This window comes from Aotus nancymaae, unplaced genomic scaffold, assembly GCF_030222135.1.
Source record: "Aotus nancymaae isolate 86718 unplaced genomic scaffold, 86718_ANA_hifiasm-v0.15.2.pri h1tg000004l, whole genome shotgun sequence".
Lineage (NCBI taxonomy): Eukaryota > Metazoa > Chordata > Mammalia > Primates > Aotidae > Aotus > Aotus nancymaae.
The window spans coordinates 33423371-33444636 of NW_026988415.1; the positions used below are offsets into that span (position 1 = coordinate 33423371).

Genomic DNA, 21266 nt, shown 5'->3' on the forward strand with positions numbered 1-21266 from the left:
CTTATTTTTCTAACTAAAATATGTAATATAGAAAATATGCAATTGCAATTTTGGGAATAAATTCATCATATTTTTCAGCACAAGTGAGCTCCAAAATATCTGCTCAGTATCCTAAAAGTGCACTGATAAATATAACTGTTATTCTTGATAAAAGATATGATTCCATGGTATCTGAAAAATTGTCTGTTTTTAGATGATTTAAGAGTCTGTATTCTAATTTAACCAAGATTACTTTAAAATTTAAAATTTAAAATTTAACTTTTGGAAAACTGACACATGATATGCATTTGGCTATTCCCAATCAAATACATTATTTTGTTTTAACTCCCACAAAGCTATTTTTTCATATAGTTTCCCTTAAGAAGCTGGCTCTTACTACAAAAATGTTGCAGTAATATTGCTTTATTTTGGTATTTGAGTGGGAAGAAGGGTAAATATTTCCATTTTACTAATATCATGTGTACCAGTTTTTAACTCTGATTTAAGGTTTTTTCCATAAAACTGGTTATGATGGGAAAGAGGGAAAGAAGTTCTTGTGAACCTGATTTTCAGGGTAAGGAAAACAAAAATGTTAAGCTCAGTTACTGAAAACAATTTTAACTTGTTCCATATACCTGCTTAAGAAAGGCCTTAGAATAATCATATTTTTGAGACAAAGTCAAATTTAGAGACATCTAACCAAATCCTCTCATTTCACAAAGGCTCAAAGAAGCCAAGTGACTGAACCTAGATTACACAGTTAATGGAAAAGCTGAAAACTGAAGGTAGGCCTTCAACTCCACCATCCCTTAGTATTAACCAATTGAAGGAAAAATGTAAATATGCAGAATGGTGAAATAGCTCACAACAAAGAGTAATTCACCAAGAGTCTGGCATCCCAAAGTAAATGCAAGTTACATTATTGATGCTTTGCCTAATAATTTTATATCCCTACCAACTCTCTTCACTGACCTTGTCCCTTTCTAAATTTATTGTTTTCCCAGTCTCAGCTTTTGCTGCATCTTTTGGGCCCTAGGCTAACCTGGAATTATTAGCTTTTGTTGGACAAGACGTGAGTAGGGCTGTTTCTTAAGCCAGAAACTATAATAATTTCCCTTGATCCCATAAACATGTACAAGTCTCCCCCACAATTAAAGTACTTATTAGACTTTTTGTCTCCCTCTGAAAAATGTTTCCTCTCCTAAAGTTCAGAATCAAGCCCCCCACCAACACACATACAAAAAAACCTAGTTACATAAAAAACAAATGCAAAATGTGAATCTTGTTTGAAACCTAATTTACATGAAGTAGCTCGTTTATATCCTAATTTGAGCCAATTATTAAAAGTGAATACTGATTAGGTAGCAGATGATATGAAGTAATCATTTTAACTTTGTATGGTAGAATCTTGTTATGGTGTTATGTTTAAAACGTCATTATAATTCAAGGTGTATTAAGAAGTACTTACCAGAGCAGGACTTCTAGAATGGCAGGATGAGAACCTTGGTGAATTCTTTCTCTCACAAAAGCTATAAAAATACTTGCAAAACTACAAAAATCAACTGTTTTCGAATTCTGGAAATTAACCAAAGATACAGATTTAGTTTAAAAGATATTCATTTAAAAAAGGTTTACCGAACTTCGGTTAGAACAGTGGGATCTATGTTGTTTTAACCTGGGGCTACTTTTATTTCCCTCTCACCACAGTAATGGAGCATAGTAACCATGAAAAGCTGGCACCCAGTAAAGTGGGGACTGATTTGTTTTGGAACTTCATGTAAAGCCCCATCCTTAGAACACTCAATATTTCAATGGTATTTCCAATAGTTTATTTGAAACACATTATTCCTAGGGCTTTGGGCTATTTATCCTGACTCTGAGTTCACTTCTTCAGAAAAAGTCTTATCTCCAGAGTTTTGCAAACAGTAACAGGAGTTGAATTCAATAACATTGCAGTTTCCTAAGCCTGTGAACTCAGTTGTAACAAACAAGAAACTGGCTAAAAATTTAAAAGGAATACGTCGGTAATGGGAAAAGGACCAACATAAGGAACTCTAAAATGCTCCAACATATTTCAGGAGCTCTAAAAGGCTGCACAAATGCGTGTGCCTGCACACGCTCCCAAGAAAGCTCAGAGAGGACATCAACAACTCATTTTTATCTAACTTTGATGCCAGACTCAAGCAGGAAGTAAAAGCTAATATTAACTTGTAAATTCTCTGAAATTTGAAGGTGCAACCTCCAACAAAAATCTCCTTGGAACAGGGTGGAAGAAAAACTGGCTCATAGCATTTAATAGAATATTCTGAACAATCGTTAGCTAACTACAAACAATGCTTATTCAGGGGCAACTCTTAAGAAGTAAGGCTTAAAAAGAAAAACAAATATCAAAGAAAAATGCTACCAGAGAAAACAGCAGCCACACACTGCAAGGAATACAGAATCTATAGAAGTATTCTAGGAAAGTAACTGAAGCAAGCAGGAAAGAGGATCAAATCTCATAGACAACAATAAACACTAGAGATTGGGGTAGATCTGATTTCAAAGTCACTACAATATGTTATTTAAAATGTCCCAGTTTCAACAAGAAATTGCAAGACATGCAAAGAAACAGGAAAGTATGCCAGGTTCAGTGGCTCACATCTGTAATCCTAGCACTTTGGGAGGCCAAGGTGGGTGGATCACTTGAGGTCAAGAGTTTGAGACCAGTCTGACCAACATGGTGAAACCCTGTCTCTACTAAAAATACAAAAAATAGCCGGGTGTCGTGGCAGGCACCTGTAATCCCAGCTGCTATGGGGGCTGAGGCATGAGAATCACTTGAACCCGGGAGGCAGAGACTGCAGTGAACTGAGATCGCACCACTGCACTCCAGCCTGAGAGACAGAGTGAAACTCCATCTCAAACAAAAAAAGAAAGAAAGAAAGAAAAAGAAAAAAGAAAAGAAACACGAAAGTATGGCATATAGGCAGGAATAAAAGAAGTCAATAGAAAGTGTACTGAGGAGGCCCAGATGATGGACATATCAGATAAAGAGTTTAAATCAGCTATATAAATACATTTGAAGAACTAAAGAAGACCATCTTTAAAGAATTAAAGAAAACTATGATGATAATGCTCACCAAATAGAGAAAATCAATACAGAGATACAAATTACTATTAAAAAAACCAAACATTCTGAAGTTGAAAAGCACAATAACTGAAATGGTAAATTCATTAGATAGGCTTAATAGTACATTTCAGAAGGCATAAGAAAGAAACAGTAAACTTGAAGATAAGTCAAAAGAGATGATCCCATATGAAGAACAAAGAGAATAAAGGAAAATGGACAGAGCCTCAGAGGCCTGTGAGACACCACCAAATTATGCATAACAGGAGTCCAGAAGGATAGGATAGAAAGACACAGAAAAGATATTTGAAGAATCAATGGCTTAAATTTTCCCAAATTTTATAGAAAACACTAATTTACACATCCAAAAGTTCAATGAACACCAATTAGGATAAACGCAGAGATACACACCTAGATACTTCATAGTTTAGTTGAAAGGCAATGACAAAGAGCAAATTTGTACCCCAGAACTTAAAGTATAATAAAAAAAGCAAGTAAAAGAAAATAAAAACATAGTTAAAAAAATCCAAAAAAGAATTTAATGAGTAATAATAACTACCTTACTTAATTATGTTATGCTTAATTGCTTGGCATATACCTGGAACCCAATATACTGTACCTATATCTATTATTAGCTTTATTCTTGTTATTGTGATTGTACTCATAGCATAAAATCATTTCATCAAGGCCACAGCTTTGCTCTAGTAGTCACTGAATTAAAAAAAGGCAATAGGTAAGAAAGTAAGGTGAGTCTAGGTTTAAATTTGCTGTTCCACTACTTTTTTCTTTATTTACTCTTTTATTTTTTCTATTAATTATCACCTATGTGTACTGTCAAATTAACTGCTTTTTTTCAAATAGTTTTAACACTTTTCTGAAAAAACATTGCTAGGGAACATGAGATAAGGCTAGAAGTGTCATATAATGGCACTTGCAATCTCTTGTAAGATCTTTTGCTTACTTCAAAGTATAAATTGGACAGCTCTTAATTTCATTGTTAGAATAGTTTACAACACAATTAAGTACAGTCTTAGATTCTCTCACTACAGTTGCCATCTTTTGTTTAGTCATTTATGTAACTAATTAAATAGAGCTTACAATGATGTATAAACAATATTATGAGTCACTGAAAATGAAACTTTCAGGTGAATAATCCATAGTAAAAGCCAATTGAGTAACTTGTCATAGTATTATATGCTAAAGAGTTGATTTATGAAACATTGTTCTTCAAAAATTGCCTTAATATTTTTCAATGAAATAAGTTTGGGGAAGTGACCATTTAATTTTCCTATTCCACTTAAATGACAAGAAGCTTACCTTACTCTGTTGTATTTAAACTCAGAAAATATACATGTATGTTATGTTATGTTATGTTATATTACATTATGTTTGAACCAATATACTACTTCCAGAACGTTTGTTTCGGTACATGTAAAAATATGTAATTTACATTTTTATATGTATAATATCTTTTTGCTTGTAGATAGTAGTTTGGTTTAATGTAATAATAAAAATAATAACCTTAAAATTGTATACAAAGTTAAAATTTACTAAATATTTTCACATTTGGCTTTTAATATTCACAAATACCTATGAAGTAGATGCTAAGTGAGATATTATAGGTTAAAATAGTTATCAAGATAGGTACACAATAAAAGTTAATCATTTATAAAAGAGAATCTAGTTTGTAGAGACAACCAGTGACTTACCAAAATCAAAATATTAGTATAACATTACTTAAGAGTCATTTGATCAAAAAGACTTAGTTAAAAAAGAGTATTTCTTAGCCAGAATTATTGCTAAAGGCTATGAAACTACCAAATTTTAAGTATATCATTAACTTATTAATATTTAGCTTTTATATAATTTTCTATCGAACAATTTCCTTTCTATTAGTATCCAAACAAATTATACTATAATGTTTAGTGGACATAATTTGTCATCTTAATTATTTACTCCAATTGCCCTTCAACAGAACACTGAGGTTGATTACAATGATAATCACTTTCTTTCATTTAAAGGGGAATTAATTCCCCTTTAAAGTTTTGTTCTACAGAATTTCGAGGAGAAAATAGTTTTTTTCTTAGCCAGTGAAGACTTTTATGTTCTAAGACCGAACTTGATCTAGAATAAGAAAATCTCTTGCTCTGCAGAAGACAGCCTGATTTAATTATCCTATATGTACTCTAAGTACTAACTCAGAATACTCTTTCTGCTTCATTGAAATAGAGTAAAAATCCACAATTGCTATGATCTTACAATTACATAAAAAGCAACAATATAAAATCTTCAGTGGCTTGGCTAATTTGTAATTGTACATGTTCCCATAAAGACTTGTATATCCCATAACATGTTACTACAGAATAAAAATACAAATAAACAGGATGAAAATAAAAATTCTATCTCCAATATCTATGTTACTAAGTATTTCTCAGTGAAACAACCCCATTGGAAAATCATTCTCATTCTTGATTGTCTTGTTGATGCTCTTCTTTAAAAAGAAACAATGGCATTGGGTCACAGGAAAGCTTAATTCATTATGTTTACTTTGGGGATTTGATGTTATGTGAACATTGAGTAAGCAGCTTGTATTTACTATATTTCGAATGCGAAATAACTTAATGGCAAGTATTTTTATTTTTGATATGTTTTATTTGAAACACATAACAGACTTCAGCATACAAGGAGTATGGAAATTTGACTAAAGAGGAAAAGAAAAAAACTAACTTTTAATGATTAGTCCAGTGAACCATTTACTACACAGTTCAAGCACTCTGTTAGAAGTATATACAGAAAAACGTGAACTTTCTTTCTTTTTTTCCGAGGCTCACTCTATCACTAGGCTGGAGTGCAGTGGTGCAATCTCGGCTCACTGCAACCTCTGACTTTCTGGTTCAAGTGATTCTCCTGTCTCAGCCTCCTGAGTAGCTGGGATTACAGGCACGAGCCACCATGCCCAACTAATTTTTGTATTTTTAGTAGAGACGGGGTTTCACCATGTTGGCCAGGATGGTCTTGATCTCCTGATCTCGTAATCTGCCCGCCTCCCAAAGTGTTGGGATTACAGGCCTGAGCCATCTATTTGACATATGAAAGACATCTTTCAACATTGAGTTACTGCCCTTTAAGATAAAAGCTTAGTAGGCTATTTTTATTTATCACGTAATGTTTAAGAGTGAGGATTATGGGTATATAGTCCTTTCATTCTAAGCAAATTTTTTTTTTAATGTTCACTTAGATGGCAACAAGGAAAAGATGTCTTCTGAGTTATTAAATTAATATGTAATTAATTATTAGGTTTTTCATCTATGATCTCTTGCTGGGACTAACCAAACTGATTGTAAAGATTATAGGAGCATAAAAGCACATATGAAATGTAACACTGTTGTATGAAATAGAAATTCTTATTTTCATCTCCCTATCATTGACAAAAGCACTAAACTTATACCTTCATAATGATACTTTCAGATTTTGAGTAACTTATTCAAAGTGGTATAACTAGGTATCTTAATTATGGAATCTTAAGACATAAAAGCCAACCTAAAAAAAATCTAATTCAAGCTCTTATTCCAGTCATAAACTCCTTGCATAACCACTAGTGATGGCTGGTGGTGTCCTCTCTTTGAAAGATAGAGCTTTTATTGAACCCTAAGCTGATTCTTTCTATATCTTTTACCATTTATCTTGCTTTTGTCTTTGGAAGCATATAAGCATGAAAATTCTTCAAGTCTTTGAATATATGATCCCTCCCATTTCTCTTTAATTCCATTTCTAATCGCATGATAGCAGAGGCATTAAAATTTGGGCCTTCAAACTGCCTTAGGCGGGTGTTAATAGAGTCTGAACTGAACTGAAACAAAATTATTTTGAGTAAAGCTATAGTTCTAAAACAGTGTGCATCGGCTAGGATAATGTACAGTACTAATAAGTGTACAAGAACTGTTAACTGTTAGTATTATAGTAAGGCATGGAGAAGTTACCCTTAGATATAGAAAAGACTATTTCCTTAGTTACGTTACTCTGTTTCTAGAGCTATATCAAGACATGAAGCAAGAATCAACATATTTTTTTTTCTGGAATATAGTATGTTTAACATTTCCATGGGTCGGTGGCAGAAATAGAATTCTGGCTATGGGAAAACGGAACCTTTAAATACCACTGATATGAAGATGAATATTAGCCTTTTGTGGCCCTAAAATGAGGTAAAATTGTGTACCTCAATTTAATCTCATCTGCAAAGTGGGAAAAATATAAAACTGTACTTATACATTGGTTGTGTGGATGGAATAAGATAAATGGGCAGAGTAAGTGTTCAATTAAAGTTAGCTATTATAATTCTTGTTATAATCATTTCCTTCACCATCATCATTGAACCCAGTCAAAAGGCTCTTGGGATAGACATACAGGCTTTGGGGGGAAAGTCCATGATGTCAGGGCTGAGACTTAGCTCTCTAGGAATTGGCACATTAGCAGATAATATAAAAATCACTGAAAGTTTCCAAGGCTGGGCATGGTGGCTCATGCTTGCATTTTCAGCACTTTGTGAAGCTGAGGTGGGTAGATTGCTTTAGCCCAGGAGTTCATGACCAGCCTGAGCAACATGGTGAAACCCTGTCAAAAGAAAGGAAAGGAAAGAAAGAAAGGAAAGGAAGGAAGGAAGGAGAGAGAAAAAAGAGACAGAGAAAGAAAAGAAAGAAAGAGAGAGAAGAAAGAAAGAAAAAAGAGAAAGAAAGAAAGAGAAAGAAGGAAAAAAGGAAGAAGGAGGAAGGAAAAAGGAAAGAGAAAGGAAGAAAGAGGAGGGAGAGAAAGAAAGAGAAAGAAAGAAAAAGAAAAAGAAAGAAAAGAAAGAAAGAAAGAAAGAGAGAGAGAAACATTCCATGAAGGAATGAGATTTAAGAAGAAAAATAAAAAATGAGGAGAATCTTCAAATCATCAGTACTGGACACTCCAGAGGAAACTCTAATCTTACTTGAGAAGACAGAGGATGTCTCCTCTTAACGAAGAAAACGTAGGAGGTGTGTCCCATAGTTGGCAGTAGAACACTGATAGTATTTGAACTTTTGGTGCACTGTTTTCTTTATGGATTAAATAAGGATAGTACATGTATAACACTTGGAACAATGTCTGGCCCTGAGCAAAAACTCAGGTGTTGGCTGTTATTATTTAGCTTTGACAGTACTGCCTATCTGCCTGCAGTAAAATTATTTTTGCAAGCAGAACTGGAATGTTAACTAAAATTACATGATTTATTTATTTTGTGTATTTATTGGAGAATTAAACCAGTAATTAACATGTAAAACTTGTACATTTCTAAGGAGAATAGAAGAGAGAAACAGCAAACGATAACCAGAGGTAGAAGACTCTAGATATAAGAACAAAAATCAGGACATCTTCATTATAATTTAAATATACTGATGCCATTATTCTTTTTATACTTAGAATTGAAATTTACCCAGTAAATAAATTTTTTCTCTAGGATAAATAGCCCGCAGTGAAGTGATTAAGGATATTGGTAAAGGGAAAGGGCAAATTGGGAGAAGACATTTCAACCCCAAATTAATGATTCACAAATGAAGATGTGTGGGCCTTCACAAGTGAAGATCTTCACAAGTGAAGATGAGGTGTCATGAACTGATTTGCAAAGAGGAAGGAGGTCTTCATTTATCCATTAAAAAAAAAAAAAGACCAGATATAGGAGTAGATGCTAGGTATATACAAGTACACAAGACTGACCAGTTAGTGCTAAGCTTTTCAGAGGGAAGGTTTTTGGTGAATGCCTGAGGACAAGAATTAAGGCATCAGTATATAGACTTAAGATCAGCTCAATGGAATATGCATGCCCAGTAGATGACAACCATAAGTAAAAAAGAAAGATAAGAGATAGCTGTTTTACAGAGGGACTCTGTGAAGGGGACAGGGACAAGTATTGCTTTTTCAATGTTTAGATAACAAAGTGTGCCACAGTTATAAAGGGGCATTTTCCTATATTTACTCAAGAACACAGCTAAGTACAGCGAAGACTGAAACAAATGCAGCATCATGTGGTCTCTTGAGGGTTTGTAGATTTGGCAGCCCTCGGTGACAGCACTCTGGAGAGGTAACCAGCATTCTCATGGAAGGCACCGGTGGTGAAATGGCAAAGCATCCGCGGAGACCACAATGCCTGGTGGGAGACTGTGGATGCCCAACAGACATGGCGGTACTCAGCAGATGCTGAGCAAATGATGATGGATACCCATGGCAGATGATGGATGCCCAGCAGATACGGTAAATGATGGCAGGTGATGGTGGATACTTGTGTGCTCCATGAAAGCCCAGAGGAGTTGCAGCAATGCATCATGATCATATATGAGAACCCCTGGGAACTTCTAGAAGTACTTAGCGGAAAATGAGTATACTTTTTCTGGAAGGCTGGACAAGCCAGTTAATGTGGAGTATCAACATGAAAGCTATCTCTTCTGTGCTCATAGCTGTGATGCCTGTCACAAATGTAAACACTTTCAGGGACCAGGTAGGTAGTATCAGTGGGTAGGACAGCTGAGTCTAAGAAGATGGGGAGTGGTAGAAAACACAGCAAAGTTAGAACTCAGTCTTAAAAGGTATTCAACTTATACAGTTTAAAAAGTGTTGGCTAAGTCAAAACAAAATTTATCTGCAGGCAAAATTCAGCCAAAGAGCCACTAGAACAATCTGTTCCAATGCCCTAGAGCTTAATATGTCATCTATCTAGGGATGTGGTACTACCTTTATTCACATAAGAACATTATTTCACTTTGAGAATGAATTCTGGTTATACAAATTTTGGAGATATTTAATATATATGAGAAGATTGTCTTCTATCATTCATTAACCATTTCAAAAAATCAGGGAGATTCTGTTTATTACATGTTTATTTTCATAAACTGTGTATGTTTCCAGAACATTTAGGACAACTTAGACTCCATAGAATAACTTTTGATGGAATTCTTGAAAATCCCTAGGGATGACAGTGGAAAATATGATGGATCTATACTTTCTAGATCTATTCCCAAACCTTCCTTCCCAAATGTAGTTCTGGACTCTAGGTTTGACAATATCTACCCTTTATAAAAAGGCGTACATCTCTAGCAAAAGGGGATTAGGATTTAAGGAATTCTTCAAAAGAAATGAAGACAAAATTAGAAACACTTCAGGAAGATTTATAAGCATATATTCCATTTTAATGTAATAACTAAATTTCAAAGATAATTCACTCTCATATATATATTTATATATATATATATGGAGAGAGAGAGACAGATACAAAGAGAGAGACAGAGAGAGAGAGTAATTTTTTGGAGGAGAGGGTGACTTGTTAGGCAGTTCTATGTTTTAATGTAGTTATTCATTAAAGGAACATTCTAAGTGACATATAACATGAAGCAATGACTACAAGCAAGGGCTTTGGAGTTTGTTAGGCCTGTGCTTAATAATCAGTTGTGCTACTGAAACGTTCTAAGGTCTTGGACGTATTACTTAACTCTTCTATACATTCCTTTATTTAAAATATGAAAAAATAGATAATGCACATTCCTTTGGAAGAGTTAAATTAGTTAACACATGCGAAATTCTTTGCAGAATGCCTGGGGAAATAGTATGTTCTCATTTAATGTATTTATTTTTAATGTAAAAGTGAAATGAATTGATTGTAGTCTAGGGCTTTACATAGTTACTAGTCAACAATTTTAGTTCTCTCCCTTCCAGTACTCAAATCCTTCCAAATTCCCATGAACATACTTAACCAGTTGGTTAGTTTCCTTTGTACATAGATAATCTCACGTTTTAATAAAAAGCAACCCTTTTATAACTTCCACAGGAATTTTAGCTACCAGACTTATTCTGATTCACGGGTTTTTTGATTCAGGTGAACAGAAAACCAAGCCTAATACATTTACATTCTCAAAGGATTCAAATTAAGTATTTAGGTAATTATTACTGCTAGCCCTAACTTAGAAAGATAAGCAAAAAACTATAAAGAATTTTAAATGTCTTAAAATTATATTGGTATTGACTTGCTTTAATTCATTAAAATGGCTTTAATTACATTATGTGATTTTCAATTTCTGAAAGCACTTCCTCTAATTAAGAAAAGAATGCATAATGCATTTCCATAACAAAGTAACCTAAAATCTACTTCTGGCACAGATGTTTGATTGCATGGGTTGCATGCTAGTAATGAAGTGAGAAACCTATGTCTCCTATATCCTCTGTATGTCTAGTTTGGTTGAGGTCTTGCAAATGATTATAAATATGCTGTTGTCTGAAAAGAAATTATGGCTATTAGAAAAAGGATGTGGGCCAGATGTGGTAACTCATGCCTGTAATCACAGCAGTTTGGGAGGCCGAGGTGGGAGGATTGCTTGATCCCAGGACTTTGAGACCAGCCTGGGCAACACAGTGAGACGCTATCTCTACAAATAAATAACAACAACAACAACAAATTAGTAGGATATGGTGGCATGCACCTGTGGTCCCAACTACTCAGGAGGCTGAAGCAGGAGGATTGCCTAAGCCTAGGAGGTCAAGGCTGCAGTGAGCTGTGATGGTGCCACCACACTCCAGCCTGGGTGACAGACTAAGAATCTGTCTCAAAAAAGAAAACAAAAAGAGGATGTGGGATTGTGTATTTCCATTGTAGTAAATTAAATAACAGATATGAAAGCATCATGAGGCTCAATAGCACATATTATATGATAATGTATAGATAAAGAATCAGAAGTTCAAGAATGAACTCCCTGTACTTGTATAAATTAATCGAGTTCCTTTGAAAAAGAAATTACTTTCATTTTGTGGCCTCAAATATTGGTAGGCAAAAATTACCCAAGAAGAAGGCTATAGAAACTTGCTGGAGGACGCTTCCTTTGTGGAACATCTGTTTCAAAACCACATAGAAATGTGTAATAATAATAATAAATTGCAGTTTAATCCTGCAAAGCTACATAGATTGGCAAGTATTGACTTAAATAGTTAACATTTCTTTTTGCCTGTTACTTTTTGCTTATTACTGGAAAGGATATTTTTCCAGTTGCTTCCCTCTCCTTACTCCCAATGTATCTGTGTCTATGAATGACTGTCAATTTCCAAAGTGAGGGTACCATCCAGATTTTTAATATTTGTTTTGCACATTGTGATGGAATCTTTAACATGGGGCAGTAAGTCCAAATATCTGTGTATGAATGTAATACTTACTACATATCAGTACTGATTTTGATTTAAATGTGTTCTTTTTTCTCCTTTGGTGATTTGCTTGTTAATGGAGCATTAATTTGTTTAGTAATATTTGTGCTTCTTCTGTTTTGTTAAAGGATAACTGGCATAGAAGGCTTATATACTTGAAAATCTCAGAAAAAAACATATGTTTTTGAAAGACCTAATGGATAACAAAACACCTTTTTTTTTTTAAAGACAGGTTCTCATTTTGTTGCCCAGGATGGAGTGCAGTGGTATGATCATAGGTTACTGCAGCCTCAAATTCCTAGGCTCAACTCATCCTCTCACCTCAGCCTCCTAAGTAGCTGGGACTACTGGCATGCCACTATGAGTGGCTATTTTTTAAATTCTTTGTAGTGATAGGGGTCTCACTATGTTGCCCAGTCTATTCCAAAACTTTTGGCCTCAAATGGTCCTCCTGTCTCAGCCTCCAAAACCTCTGGGATTACAGGCATGAGCCACCACGCCCAACCAGGTAACAAACACCTTTAAGTTGGACATTCACCATTATTGTAAATGTTATTTCCTTTTGAGACTTACATACTGGTGTTTAAAAACCAAAATAAACTGAGATAACATATTGTCTTTTCCAGTGAACAAAATACATGTGATAATATTTAATTGTGTACATTGAGTTGAATAAATTGATGTAATTTCACTATGTATGAGTGTGATCATTATTATTAAAACTTTGGGTAGCAAATTTGTTTACAGAAGAAAGAGGCATAGGATTACATAAACATGTGGCTGAGCAAAGGCTTATTATTTCCATGTGTGTGTGTTTGTGTGTATGTGTGTTTGTGTTTTCTAAGGTTTTATTCCTCCTAACCTTACAATGTGGAGAACACACACCTATCTCTTTACAGGAATCTTAGTAGGCTGGCAAGAAATAGAGAGGTGGTTTCCTAATATGCATTAGCAGAAATATTTAGGCTAGGTATTGTTTTTGTTAAATAGTAAAATGGTGCTTGCAAATTAAAATTGTAGAATATAACATAATCCTGTTAGCAAATTTCAATTAAACACGTTTGAACTATTTGATACCTATACATTGGCGATTTTAAGCACACAAGGAAAAAAAATTTATGTTGGTGAATATAAACATTCAGTGATTTTAGTTTTTGTTGGGTGGCTTTTTGGAGTCCTATCACTATAGAATTTCAAGTTGAGTTCATAGGCACAGAATGTTCAGTTTACCTGAACGATTTAGGTACTCGTTTGGCTGCAGTAGAATTTACAAAGAAAAGGTAAAGACAACTTGGCCTTATACATTTTGGAATTTTCCTGTTCTTTGTTTGTTTGTTGTTTCATTATGTTTTTGAAGATTATGAATTTGTGGCTAAACTGGTCACAAAAAAATTAAAATTATATTGGAAATATATGAGATGTGATTGAAATATAAATTGGGGGTTGATGGTGCTGTGGCAGTCTATAGAATATTATTTATAGAAAATAGGGTTTCTTTTTCACGATTTAATTAAAAACTGTGTTAATCTATAATAGAATGATGACAAGGACAATTTACTCCAGTTTTTTTTAAAATTTTTATAACCTTAGTTATAAACGTTGTCCTCACTGAAGGATGTAATTTCTAAAATAATAGCAATTTGTCTGTAGTATCTATTTTCTGCTGCCAGTATTATTATATTACACATATATGTATTGTTATACATTTATATATATATATATATTTCCTCACTAGAGAGGTCAAGGTCCCCTGAGAGATGGAAGTTCCAGGTCTTAGTATGAAATGAGTCTGGGTTGCTTCACAACTTATATATGCCTTACATATATATTTTTTAATTGAAATTTTTATTTAAAGGCGAGTGTGGATTGACATGCAGTTAGTTGCAAGAGATGATGCTGAGAGATCACATGTGGTCTTTACTCAGTTCCCTCCAATGGTAACATCTTGAAAAATTACAGTAAAATAACGCAACCAAGATATTGACATTGATATAGCCAAGATGCAGAACATTATTAACATCACTGGATTTATCCTGTTGCTCTTTTATAACCAGATCCACTTTCCTTCTCTGCTCCCTATCATTAAATCCTGGGAACTATTAACCCGGTCTCTATATCTATAATTTTGTCGTAGAAAGACTTATAAATGGAAGCAAACAGCATGTTATGTTTTGGTACTGGCATTTTTCACTCAGCCTAATTCTCTGGAGAATCATCCAAGTTGTTGCGAGAATCAGTAGTTCATTCCTTTTTATTGTTGAGTGGTATTCCATGGTATGGATGTACCACAGTTTGTTCACCTGTTAAATGTTGTTTCCAGTTTGGGGCTATTATGAATAAAGCTGCTATAAACATCAGTGGACAGGTTTTTGTGTAAATACAAATCTTCGTTTCTCTGGGATAAATGCCCAGGAGTGCAACTGCTGGATTGTTTAGTAATTGTTTGTTTAGATTTGTAAGAAACTGCCAGTGTTTTCCAAAGCTGCTGTCCCATTTTACATTCCCACCAGCAATGCATGAGTGATCCAGTTTCTCTACAGCCTTGGCAGAATTTAGTTTTGTCACTATTTTTTATTCTAGCCACTCTGATAGATATGGAGTAGTATCTCATAGTGGTTTTGGGTGGTTTTTATTTCATTTTGTTTTTTGAGGTCTTGCTCTGTTGCACACGTTGGAGGGTAGTGGTTTGACCACAGCTCACTGCAGTCTTAAACTCTCAAGCAATCCTCCTGCCCCAGTCTCCCAAGTAGTTGGGACTACACCACCACATTCAGCTATTTTCTCCAGTTTTTTATAGACATAGGATCTTGCAGTGTTGCCCATCTCAAACTCCTGGCCTCAAGTGATCTTTTAAAAGTTTTAGGATTGACAACACTTTTAAAATTTGCATTTCCTTAATGTTTAATAATTGATGTCAAGCATCTTTTATATTCTGTACAATGAAATGTCTCTTTAGGTCTTTTGCACATTATCTAAATAAATTTTTACCTTTTTTCTGCTGTGGTTGGAAAGTTCTTTATATGTTCTACATACTAGTTATAGTAGGGTGAAAAATTACTCCCCAAAAGATAGCCATATCCTAATGCCTGGAACCTTTGTTACCTTGTACGGCAATAAAGAGGAGTCTTTGCAGAGGTAATTAAGTTGAGGATCTTGAGATGAAGAGATCATTCTGTATTACATAGGTGGGCCCTAAATACAATCACATGTATCCTTATAAAAGGGGAGCAGAGGCAAATTTCAGAAAGATGAGAAGAAGGCAATGTAATTACAGAGGCAGAGAATGGAGTGATGTGGCCACAAGCCAAAGAATGCCGGTAGTCACCAGAATCTAAAATTCCCAAAGAAAGGATATTCTCCTAGAGTCTCTGGAGGGAGGGAGCATGACCTTATAGACAAGTTGATTTCAGACTAATAATACTGATTTCAGACTTTTGACCTCCAGAACAGGGAGAGAATAAATTTCTGTTGTTTTAGGCCATCAAGTTTGTGGATTTTTTTACAGAAGATACAGGAAACTAATACATTCTTCTTTTGTTGGATTTCTGATTTGCAAATATTTCTCTCCTTCTGTAGATTGTCTTCTCATTCCTTTAAAGGGCTATTTTTCAGAGCAAAAGTTTTTCATTTTGATAAAGTCCAATTTATAGCTTTTTAAATTTTATGTATTGGAATTTTGCTGTCAAAATCTAAGAATTCTACCAAGCCCTAGAATCTAAAAATTTTGCAATTTTTTTCTAAAAGTTTTATAGTTTTGCATTTTACATTTAAGTCTATGATCTGTTTTAATTTTGGTATAAGGTATCAGGTTAGATCAAAGTTCATTTGTTTTTAACTATGGAGGACCAATTTCTTTGGCACCATTTGTTCCTCTATTGAATTACTTTGGCACCTTTGTCAAAAATCAATTAGACATATTTATGTGGGTATATTTCTGAATTCTCTGTTCTGTTCAATTGATCTTTGTGTTCCTTCCTCTGCCAGTGTGATATTGTCTTGATAACTGAAGCTGTCTTGTGATCCTTAATATCAGGTACAATGATTCCTCTCACTTTTTTCTTTTTCAAGGTTGTTTTAGCTCTTCAAGGACATACCTGTGCCTTTCTATATAAATTTTATAACAAGCTTGATCATGTCTAAAAATCCTTTCTGGGGTTTTGATAGAAATTGCATTAAATAAATTTGAGAACTGTTATGGGCTGAATTTTGTCCCCTTAAAATTCATATGTTGAAGTCCTAACCCCAGCACCTCAGAACGTGGCTGTATTTAGAGGTAGTGCCTTTAAAGAGGTGATTAAGTTAAAATAAGGTTATTAGGGTGGGTCCTAATCCAATATGACTGGTATCCTCTAAGAAGAAGAAAAGTGGGCATAGTAAAGAGGGAAGACCATGTGTAAGTTACAAGAAGAAGATGGTCATCTACAAAGCCAAGAAGAGAGACCTTAGAAGAAACTAATTCTACCAACACTTTGACCTCTGACTTCTAGCCTCCAAAACTTTGGTAAAATAACTCTGTTGTTTAAGCCACCCAGTCTCTGGTAGTTTGTTATAGAGGTCTAACAAACTAATAAAGGAAAAACTGGTATCATTACGATGCTGACTCTTCCAATCCATGAACAGTGTATGTCTCTTGATTTATTTAGGTCTTTGATTTCATATATCAACATTTTGTAATGTTAACTACAAATTTCACACATATTTTATTACATTTAGACCTGAGTATTTTAAGTTATCATAAGTAATATTGAATTTTATTTTGAGTTTCTATGTGATCATTGTTAACATAAAAATGTCATTGACTTCTGCATGTTGATTTTATACCCTGGTGACCTTGTTGAACTCACTAATTCTAGGAGTTTCTTTGTAGGTTCTTTGAGATTTTCTACAAAAGCAATTACATCATGTGCACATGGGAACAGTTTTACTTATTTCTTTCTTATCATATGCCTTTTTTTGCCTTATTGCGATGGCTATCCAACAAAGGAAGACACATATATTAGTTTCCTATAACCGCTGTAAGAAATTACCACAAACTTGGTGACTTAAAACAACTTTCAGTCCTATGTTGTATAATAGTGGTGAGAATAGATATCCTCACCTTAATCTTAGAGGGAATGCATTCTATCTTGCACCCAGATCTGTTTCCGCTACTACTGGGAGATAAGGCCACCCTATCACTGAATATGAGTCGTTTTCTAAGTCCATGCTTTGGTTTCTTTGGTTTTGTCTATACCTGTTAGTAATACTGAGTTGCAGGCCTCTCCAGTACCTAGACCAAGACACATTGGAGATAAAAAGAAACTATTGGGAAGTCACCACAATGTCATTCTTCAAGTACTGAGTTCCCCAGCCAGTTCATCTTCTTTGCACTTTCAGAGTCCTTTTTATAAATGTCTATCAAATTATTTATTTAGTTGTATTTAGAGGAGATCATCAGGGAAAAGTGAGTCTACTCCATCTTGTCCCTGAATCATGTATTTTTTTAATAGTTATCAAATATTATATAACAATACAAGTTTAATAACAGATTTGTTTGTTTGTTTATTTGTTTTGAGATGAGCCTAGAAGATCTAATTGTTACTATGGAACTTAGAAATATTTTGAAACAATTTCTTGGGTTCCTAAAGTTGACTGTGGATGAAGCTGATTAGCAATTCAACTGGGAGTGATGAAAAGAAGAGGTGCTAGTCTGGTAACAAAGGATGGGAACATCTGTGGTTGGCTTCTGTTGGGTGAGGAATAGGGTGATATTGTGACTTTAGTGGTAGCTAATTAAATGCAGCATTATAATACCCCTCGGGAATTTTGCCAATCTGTATGCAAAAATAGAGCTTTGTCAGCTACTCTATGTTTATCTATAGAGCTATGTCAGCTACTCTATGTTTATGATATTCTTCGTTGTATTGCACTAGTGAATTAGTTATGGATCATGAGCCTTAAAATTCTGGTACAGTGGACCAGAAGGCATGAGCTTTTCATTTGAGAGAATCAAAGAGTACCTGGAGAACACTTGCTAGGTGACTTGGAAGGGGATCTGAAAATACTCTAAGAATGGCAAGAAAAATAATAATGCTGTAAGTAAAAATGCAGCTTATTGCATAAGAGATACTGAGATTTTCACAAATTACATAATACCTTTTCAAATATATTTAAATATTTTTCTTATTTGTGCATGCCTTTGTTGTACTAAAATAAATATGTGCTGTCTAAGATATTATTCCAAAAATTGCTGATTTAAGTGGTTTATTTCATTCTAACTTATTCATGGTCTAAATAGCTAAAGCCTGAGAGTTTCTGTATCATTATATTAAAAAGTGTCTGAACATTAATACATCTAATGATGTATGCTCACTTGCATTAGCAATTTGAAGACGTTGTTATATATCTGATATATCTGTTCCCGGGTCTCAGCTTGCATCTCTTAAGTTTAATGGTCTTAGTCTTTTTGAAATTAGTTCTGTTTTGTTGTTGTTTTATTTTTGCTTTTTTTCTATTTTAATGAAAAGTAGAACTCAGGTAAGAATCCTATCATAGTCGATCTTCCCAGAAGTTTGGAGTGAGTAGGAATTTGAAGGGGGAGAAAATTACAGCAATAACAATATTTTCAAACTAGAGATCGGAGGCCATTGTGGAAATACACTACTGCAAAAATAGTTACATATCTATGGGAGTGAGAATAATCATTTTGAAGTATACTGTGAACTAAGTACCTCAATGACAACCAAATGCCTCATTATTTTTAAATAGTCATTTTGAAGCATATGGTGGAGTAAGTACCTGAATGACACCGAATGAACATTTAGGCACTGATCCAACTCACAAAACTACCTTCATTTCTGCCCATTTTGAAGCATTTCTTTAAACAGCATACTTACCTTCTTGGCATTCTAGGGAGCAATCTGAGTTTTAATTTTCCTCTAATTAAGCTTACATGTCCCACATCCTCCCCAAAATCTTCTTCTGCCTTTTAAATGTAAACTTCGAGTGTTAACATGCTACAATGACAAGAATATGGTGTTATAATCAGCAAGATCTAGGGTCCAATTTTGACTTCGCTGTCTAGTAGTCTAATCATGTGACCCTGGGCAAGTTATTGCCTAAATGAGAAATAAGTAAGCTGCATGAAGGCAGAAATTTGTTTTGTGCACAAGACACAGAACCTAGATGTGTGCTTGGTATAGGTAGGTGCTCAATAAATGATTGCCAAATGAATGATCTTCACTTTTCAAGTCTATAATGTTATGTTTTTGTGAGAATTTTAAAATAACCCTGAGCTCAGGAGTCTGAGACCTGCCTGGGCAACATAGCAAAACCCCATCTCCACAAAAATAATAATAAAAAAAATACAATGAAAACAACTGCTAAGCTCTTGACATTTCACCATCTCTGTGAAGTCTTCCTGAACTCTCTTTACCCAGCTCTAGTCCAATAATTTCATATATATTCAGTCTCATTACCTCCTCCTCTTATGTGTATGAACTTGCTGTCTGATTAAAACTGGACATGTTGATGTTTTCATTGTGTCTGCTACCTTTCTTTGTAGGTATTTACTTAGGTTTGTCTCTTTGACAAAGAGGGTGATATTTTCTCTGCTATCTATTGTAGTGTTTAAACACATTGGTTCAAAAGCCACACAGCCTTAGTTTAAAATTCCTGCTCTACAATATACGAATTATGTGACCTTCTGTGAATTACCAAAAAAACTTCTTCCTCTGTTCAATTGTATGTAAACTATAGATGACAACAGAATCTAAATCATATGGTTTGTAAGAATTAAATGATTAAATACATGTAAAGTGCTTAAAACAGTGCCTGGCATGTAAGGAAAAACAACTGTTAGCTATGATTATTGTAGTTTCCTGCAAAGCTACATACAAATAATTATATACAACTTTCTTAAAGACTCACCTCTAGACAGTGTTGATAGCTGAATAATATATCTTTATGTAATTGATTTATTTACAAAGATTTGAGATATATATCTAATTTCTTCAAAGTAATAGAAGACAGAACAGATTAAATGTGACACCTCATACACATACAATGACATGGTAACAGGATGGGAAAAAGAAGCTGGAAAAAAATTATTTGAACAATGGCAGGGTAAATGTTACAGGTTCAGTGTTTTCAAGATGAATTTAGCAGAAGCAAAATTCTTTATCATTCTTTTTTTTCAAGAGTTCATTGCTACTTGAAATGCACTGATGGGGTGGAATGATGATTCACGTTTCACTACCTCTGAAGGTACCGTTTAAGTTAGCCAGTTCTGGAGGTAGTTGCACTTACACACAGATGCATCAACTCAGACAAAAACATACCAATTCGCCACAAGAAAAATGTGTGTGATCTGAGTTCCTAAACCAATAAGAATGTTTGAAAATTCAAATCTTCATTATTACCTAACTTCAGCCTTAAAGTCTGTTATCTATATAGGAATTAAATGGGCTCATATTTATAACCTATCTTTAATCTGCAAACAGTAGCTATATAAATGAAAACACATATATTGAAATATCATGTAATGGTAAGGGGCAATTTGAGGGTTGCTTTCAGTGTATAAGGAAAATAGATTTAGAACAGCAATGATTTTTTATTTTTTCCTTAAAGATATATGATGACTATCCTTTTGGTTAATTACTACAAATGTTTTTGAGGTTTTGTTTTGTTTTTTGAGACATTGTCTCACTCTGTCACTAAGATTGTAATGAGGTTAATTCCTGCATATTTTTTAGATCCTCACTTAGATGTCACTTCCTCTGGAAGCTTTCTGACACTACACTGACCACCTTTTTTGATCTTATAGTTCTCTTTCATCCTATTTGCCATATTGCAGGGTAACTGTCTGCTCTTGAGCCTCTCTACTGTAAGACTCTTAAGTACATTTTTTTTTTTTTTTTTTTGAGACAGGGTCTTGCTCTGTCAACCAGGCTGGAGTGCAGTGGTGTGATCTCGGTTCACTGCAGCCTCAACCTCCTGGGCTCTG

At 34.3% G+C, this 21266-nt stretch overlaps 1 protein-coding gene across 2 annotated transcripts in view; it reads right to left on the reverse strand.

Moving 5' to 3' along the window:
* The window catches only part of HTR2C (5-hydroxytryptamine receptor 2C), a 281512-nt gene that overhangs the window by 145558 nt on the left and 114688 nt on the right, over window positions 1-21266 (reverse strand). The window lies entirely within an intron of this gene.